Source organism: Palaemon carinicauda, chromosome 13, assembly GCF_036898095.1.
Source record: "Palaemon carinicauda isolate YSFRI2023 chromosome 13, ASM3689809v2, whole genome shotgun sequence".
NCBI classification, from domain to species: domain Eukaryota; kingdom Metazoa; phylum Arthropoda; class Malacostraca; order Decapoda; family Palaemonidae; genus Palaemon; species Palaemon carinicauda.
Window position 1 is genome coordinate 36,646,985 of NC_090737.1, and position 7,861 is coordinate 36,654,845.

Below are 7,861 nucleotides of genomic sequence, written 5' to 3' on the forward strand. Positions count from 1 at the left end.
TCGTGTGACGTAAACTACATAGTACTACGTAGTGTCTTGCAAAATTCTTTGCTTTGCTTTTTCTTGTAAAGAATGAAGGAATTCTATCTTACAATAAGTTTTTAACTTTTAATGTAAAAAGATTATATTTTTAAGAAAATATTTGTGTTTTTCGTATTCGTTCTTTAAATCATCGATCTATTTTCAAAGATTAAATAGAACTAGCGTATTTTTAATTTTACCCTGTGTAGTTCTCATGACAATCGATGCAGTCCCAGCAATTCTTGGTATCGTTGTTTATTTTCTTTTCGATATTGGGAATTCTAGTATTAGTCGTATTTTCATATATATGTTCTAATTGTAAAGTGTAGCAAATCACTATTTTGGGAACCCTTAAGATTTAAGGGTTTACATATATATATATATATATATATATATATATATATATATATATATATATATATATATATAACGGATTTTGAGCGAAGCGAAAAATCTATTTTTGGGTAAGATAGCCATGTCGTCCTGATGGAAGTTCCTTAAAGGCAGCTTCCTAGGGTATATTACAACTACGGCGATATTCCCAGAGAATTTACCTTCAGGTACCCAGAATTCTAACTCCTGGAGCGAGTATCCCTAAAAAAGACCTTAGGGATATCGTAAATATCAGTGGACGTATTCTTGACACGCCTCATAGCAATCTATACCCCGAATAGAGTTAACACTTCGTAGGGGTAAAATGGCAAGAAAACGAAAACGATAAGAAAGGGGGGAGCCGTTCATAAGGCATCCCTCCTCCCCGTTTCGAAAGCGTGCCCTGCGCCGCTCACGGCGCCATCTGTATTCCTTGTAGCGATACACGAGGTGCTACAGATACTGTATGTAGGGAAGGGTCCTACTATCCTTTTCACTCTTATTTATTTTTGAAAAGGAGCAGGGCGGGTCCATCAGGACGACATGGCTATCTTACCCAAAAATAGATTTTTCGCTTCGCTCAAAATCCGTTTTTTGGGCTCAAGCCATGTCGTCCTGATGGAAGTATACCAGAGCATTACTGTATCTGTGGATTCTCAATACGTGCCGTACTCCTCAAGAATGTTTCTTAGTCAACTCGACTGACAGACCTAAGATGTTACCGTTATACATCTTTTCACTAATCATAAGCCATGAGAGTGCTTCCTGCCCCCTACAGGGAGGAGTCCTACTAGACTCTAGAAACGAACGAAGAGTACATATACCTATGTATGAATCACTCGCCAGCCAGTACCATATAGTGGTCTCACTCTATATGAAGCGAAGTCTTACGGGACTACAGTATCCAAAAGAAAAAGTCCCGACCAGCACCCTGGTCGAAGTAAAATTAGACAAAAGGTTATATCTGCGTAGGATTAAACTTGCTGCTACCACCATCCTCAGAAAGGGGTGGAGTCCTTATTGCTAAGGAAAGTATAAACCAGTATAATCCAGGCTTTGCATTAAGGAATAGGCTATTATAGATATCCCCGATTAATATACATAGGCTAAATGCTCAAAAAACAATATGAAATCAAAAATATAGGTGAAGGAGACGCAAGGTTCCCGAGAACAAGTTTATTGAGAAACAATAAATAGACATGGTCACCATAAATATGTACATATGCTAGGTGGATGACCAACAATTTTCACAAGTACTGTAGTGCATGGATGAATGATTATCTGAAAGAAAACATATGTGTCACTTACACATACCCCGGTATCAAACTTAACGTCCATGTTACTACTTCGCTGACAATAGCGTTGGCAAACGCTTGGCACACCTGTCTGTACTTGTGTTACCATCACCATAACGTTGGAACAGTCACTGTGGGCTCTGAGAGCCTACACTACCAGTTATATCAACATATATAACTAACTATTCACCCAAGAATCCAAGTCCCAAATGATTCCGCTGTCCCTCGCAGAGTTAAACAGCAGGGTTAACGACGCAACCAACTGCTACCACAGACCTCTTTAGCTGCTCCACTTGCTTAGCATAGTGGCGAAAGAATACCCTGGAAGACTTCCAGCCAGTGTATGAACGAAGGTGTTCAAAATCCATAAAGTTAAAGAAGTTTAATGATGAAGCAACTTTCCTCGGATCATGACCTGCGGGTGAACTGTCAGGATCCGCTCTGCGAATAAAATATGTAATTTTCGCCCTAAGTTGATTTAAAGATAAATTCGAGCCCGATGTTTCTCCTCTGAATAGTTGGCCCCCATGGAAGTCTGAAGTTCTACGAAGATAGACCTTAAGGCATTCTACGGGACATAGAGATGCATCTTCTTTCAGAGGGCAGATTCTCCAGGGACCCCACCTGTTGGTGGGCAACTCGTTCTTAGCGAGAAACGTAGGGTCCGGAAACAGGTTCAGTTCTCCCCCATCCAGGAACTGAACTCGGCCCTCCTCTCTCGAGAGGGCCACAATCTCACTAACTCTGGCCCCAGAAGCAAGGGCAAAAAGGAAGATCACTTTTTGAGTCAGGTCCTTCAACGCACATTCCTCATTATCTAGTAATGAGGCAAAATGAAGGACTTTGTCTAATGACCATGAAATAGGCTTTGGAGGAGCTGATGGTCTAAGCCTAGCACAGGCCTTTGGGATCTTATTAAACATCTCGTTAGCGAGGTCTACCTGGAAGGCATATAGAATGGGTCTTGTTAGAGCTGACTTACATGTAGAAATTGTGTTCGCCGCCAGCCCCTGTCCGTGGAGGTGAATGAAGAAGGATAGGCAGAACTCCGTAGAGATCTCGTGCGGGTTCTTATCTTTGACAAAGGCTACCCATTTCTTCCATGCAGATTCGTACTGCCTCCTAGTAGACTTACACTTGTATTCTTCCAGGAAGTCGATACTATCTTTCGAGATTCCGAACCGTTTCTTCACCGCTAGGGAGAGAAAATCATGAGCTGCAGGGTTCGGGTTTTCTGTAATGAAGCGAAGACAGTCGACTTCTGGACTTGCTGGGAGAGAACTGGGTCCGGGAGTGGTAGAAACCTCAGTCGTAGTTCCAGAGCCAGAGGGAACCATACACTGTTCGGCCACTTGTGGGCCACTATTGCTGCTACTCCCTTGAAGGATCTCAGTTTGTTGAGGACCCTCAACATCAGATTGTGAGGGGGAAACAGGTAGATCCTGGACCATCTGTTCCAATCGAGGGACATCGCATCTATTGCTTCTGCCGAGGGGTCCACATATGGGGACACATATTTCAGCAGCTTCTTGTTGTCCTTCGTCGCGAAGAGGTCTATCTGCAGTTCTGGGACTTGTCTCAAGATGAAAGAGAATGATCCTGCGTCTAGGGACCATTCTGTCTCTATCGGTGTTACCCTGGATAGAGCGTCCGCGGTCACATTCCGGACTCCTTGAAGGTGAACTGCTGACAGGTGCCACTTCTTCTTCTCCGCCAGTCGGAATATGGCTAACATTACCTGGTTGAGAGGTGGGGATCTCGATCCCCGCCGATTCAGACATTTCACAACCACCTCGCTGTCCAGTACCAACCTTACGTGGATCGAGTGATGTGGGGATACTTTCTTCAGGGTAAGAAGTACTGCCATAGCTTCTAGAAAGTTTATGTGAAAGGTCCCAAATAGCTTGGACCAGATTCCTTGCACTTTTTTCCGATGGGAGTGACCCCCCCACCCTACCTTTGAGGCGTCTGTGTGGATTGTCACTGACGGGGGGGGTGGCTGAAGAGGTAGAGACCTCTTTAGACGACTGGCTTGAGACCACGGTCTGAGAAGAGAACGTAGTCGAAGTGGGACCGGTCTCTTCAAGTCCCTTCGCTCTTTCGATGCAAAGGTTCTCCATACTCCCGCTGCATCTTTTAGCTGTGCTCTTAGCACTGGGTCTGTTACTGATGCAAACTGAAGAGAGCCCAAAACCCTCTCTTGTTCGCGTCTTGATATCCTCTCGGAACCTAGAAGTCTCCTGACAGACCCTGCTATTTCCTTCCTCTTTGACATCGGGATGGAAAGACGGTGTGACACTAAATCCCAGTGAATTCCCAACCACTGGAACCTCTGAGCTGGAGAAAGACGAGACTTCTTTCTGTTGATCATGAAGCCTAGATATTCCAGGAACTCAATCACTTGTAGGGAAGCTTGCAAGCATTCTGCTCTGGATGCTGCCCACACCAACCAATCGTCCAGGTAGGCTACTACCTGGAACCCTTTTAGGCGTAACTGTTTGAGAGCTGCGCTCGCAAGCTTCGTAAAGATCCTTGGGGCTATGTTTAGTCCGAAGGGCATCGCCCTGAAAGCGTAAAGTTTTTGTTGTAGCTTGAATCCTAGGTAGGGGGAGAGACGACGACTTATTGGAACGTGCCAATATGCGTCTGACAAGTCGATGGAGACGGTATATGCCCTCTTGGGCAGTAAGGCCCTTATGTGTTGTAACGTTAACATCTTGAACTTGTGGTTCACTATGAACTTGTTGAGTGGTGACAAGTCCAGAATGACTCTGAGTTTCCCCGAGTCTTTCTTGGGAACACAAAACAGCCTCCCTTGGAACTTGATGGACTTTACCCTCCTGATCACCTTTTTCTCCAACAGATCTTGGGTGTACTCCTCCAAAACGGGGGTGGAGTGTTGGAAAAATTGAGGGCACTGGGGCGGAGTACTGTACCAACTCCAACCCAGTCCATTTTTGAGAAGGCTGTGGGCCCAGGGATCGAAGGTCCAGCGATCCCGGAAATACTGAAGTCTCCCACCTACCGGCGACACTTCACTTTGACTGTCCTGCAGTCTTGCCTCCCTGGCCGCGACCACCTCTGAATCCTCGTCCCCTAGAGGGGCGTCTTGATGACCCTCTAGCTGCTCCTCTGGGCCTTGCACGAAACGTGGTCGACTGTCCCTCGAACACGGGATTGAATGCCGGGGAAGCTGATGACATGGCTTGGGGAACCCATTGGAAGGTGGTCGGGGTCTGGGTTACCAGTTGTGGAACTGGAGGCAAAGCTGGCTGTTGCTGCTGTTGTCTTTGCTGTTTGAAGGACTTGGCTGGACGGGAGGAAAACCTTGACTTCTTCGCCTTTCCTTTCGGCTGAGGGCCCTCATCCGGAGAAGACTTCCTCTTAAGGGACAGGCCCCACTTCAGGAGAAGATTGCGGTTCTCAGTGGCTGCCTTGTCCACGATCTCTTTGACCACGTCCTTGGGAAAGAGATCTTTACCCCAGATGTTGGATGAAATTAGCCTCTTGGGTTCGTGCCTCACTGTGGCCGAGGCGAACACAAACTCCCTACAGGCCCTCCTTGCTTTAACAAAGCAATAGAGGTCCTTGGTTACTGTGGCCAGATGGATTTTGGCCATAACCATGAACATCTCTGGCATCTTGGGGTCGCTAGCCATCGTCTCCATGTTGGTCTGGAGAGACATCGAGGCTGCCAGGCGCTCCTTTGTGTCCAATTCCCTCCGTAGAAGGAATTCCGACAACTTGGGAAGGTTTTCGCCGAACTGCTGTCCTGCAATGTCGGCGTCCAACTTCCCAACCGAGAAAGTAAGGTGCACCTCCTTCCAGTCCTTATTATCCATTGGCAATGCCAGCGATAGAGGTTTACATTCCTCCAAAGACGGGCACGGCTTGCCAGCTTCAACCGCCTTGATGACGGCCGCAAACCCCTTTTGCATAAAGGGGAAGGCCCTAGCCGGGGAGGATACAAAGGAGGGGTGCTTCTTACTCAAGGCGGCAACCTTTGAGTTTGAGAACCCCCTCTCCTTTAAAGCAGCTGTCAAAGTGGCTTGAGCCTTGGAGTGATCCAGGATAATCACCTCCTTTGGTTCCGTCTCCTCCTTCGAAGCCGGCTCCTTCTTCAAACGGACATAGCAGTCCGGGTAGGCCCCTCTACTGGGCCAGAATTCCACCTCCTCAAGGGGAACTGAACCCAGTTTCTCCGACATGACGATCTTCCCAATCGTCATCGGCATGTGCTCGGCATATCTCCACGGGTTGGCATCCGAGCACAGAGGAAGGTCCTTAACGTTGAGCTTCTTTGGAGGTCCACGTGATGCTGTGATCTTCTGCATCTGGAGCTCCAAAGTAGCGGCCTTCTGATTATTCTCCCTCTGCATCTGTTGGATCATACCAACGATGGAAGAGAGAGCCTGTCCAAGCTCTGCTGGAAGAGCGGACGAGGTAGAGGGGATAGGTTCAGGGACCTGAACCGGCACGTCTGATGATACGGGAACCTCTTCCTCCACGGCAATAGGATCTCGATCCTGCTCCTCGCCCTCTGCGAGGAGATCCTGCTCCGCACGATCGGACAAGTCGGACATCTTGTCGTCCAACTGGATGTCCTGCAAGGCGTCAGCGACATCCTCCTCCACTGGAATCTGGATCAGAGGGATCTCCGGCCGAGGCTGGGGAACAACAGCATCAGGGGAAGCCTTGGGAAAAAGGTATGCCCTCATCTTCTCGTTAGGAAGATAAGGTCCAGTGGTGTTTTTCTGAAAACCCCTTACCCATACGCGAAGCCTCTCCCTCGCTGCATCTCTTGACTCCGCCGACCTAGGGGATTCAAAAGCCTCTGATAGCAGGTTAGTACATACAGCACATACCTGCGGATCCCAGTAACGATGGTCATCATTGGAGGCTGCACAAGCCGCGTGCCTCCTACACGAGGCATGTCCGCAAAAGTTCTTACTGCGGACATTGCAGAAGACACTATCACACTTCGGATGCTCCTCCTGTAAAAGAAGAAAAATTTCCATGAATATCAAGTGAATTTTAATTCACATGTAACAAATGAGTATTCAACAAGAATAAGGGAAAGACACCTACTTGTGAAACCCACACAAACACCTGTGGAAGCCCACCAGCCAAGTCACATAGTTAGTCTTTACTAGAATAACCAGAGAACGTATTTCCAAAGGAAATTAGGTGTAGCTCACACCTAAGGTAAAATATTACCATTCTGGCCAGGAATAAAAGAATTATCTTTTATCCTTGTAAGGCGACACCAGGTGATTATACCAGTAACACAAGTAAGATAGAAAAGACAGTGTTGTAACCTACTACATCATGAACTCCCTTGGTTGAATATACCACCAAGAGAGGACTGATACAGTACCTGAGGGTGGTGTGCCAGCCGGCTATTGCCGCTCAGCACCCCCCCCCCCCCTTGTTTTCGAAAGGTAGATCTCAAGTACACAACATCAGATCACCTTTATTGGGGAGAACTCCAGATCCCATGCCTGAACCGGCCGGCAGTGGTTGCCGGACCGTAGCCACCCGGTTTGCACTGCGTTGCCGGCCATCATTCTTAGTGGCCGGTTGACTGGGCAGTGTCGCGGGCCGGCCGGCAGCAGTAAACAAACCCTGCCGGCTGGCCCCCACACTAGGCAGCGCTCGGCTGCCGGCCCCACTTGTAGTGGCCGGCAGATGAGCAAGAGACCGGCCGGCAAAGGTATACACCCAACGCCGACCGACAGCAAGAGAACTGGAGAACACCCCTCCCCACCGACGGCCGGCCTGTAGGCCGGCAGACGGCAAGGACAACACATACTAAGACAATAGAATGAGTGCCGGGTTAAGAGACTATAAGTCTCTGGGCCCGGCACCCGAAAGAGTGCCGAAAGGAAGGGGAGACACTAAGTCAAGCTTCCTAACCGCTGCCTACTGAATCTTCAGACGGCAGCGATAGAGGGACCAAGAAAGGACCGGGCAGCACTCAAAGTAATGGTCTCTGCCGGTCGGCACACTTTGCCGGCCGACAGGAGACCACGTCAGTTCCTCATCCCAACCTAGGCTAGGCAAGGATGCAGACGACTGACACAAGGAACGGAAAAAGAGAAGGGAAGGACAGAGGGTCCTATCCAACCTTACCTTGGTTAAGGGTCATTCCCAACTAAGACAGTTCATCTCAG

At 48.2% G+C, this 7,861-nt stretch overlaps 1 protein-coding gene across 1 annotated transcript in view; it reads right to left on the reverse strand.

The window, feature by feature from the left end:
- LOC137651502 (uncharacterized) overlaps nt 1-7,861 on the reverse strand; it is a 118,799-nt gene that overhangs the window by 102,546 nt on the left and 8,392 nt on the right. The gene's annotated exons all lie outside the window — the stretch shown is intronic.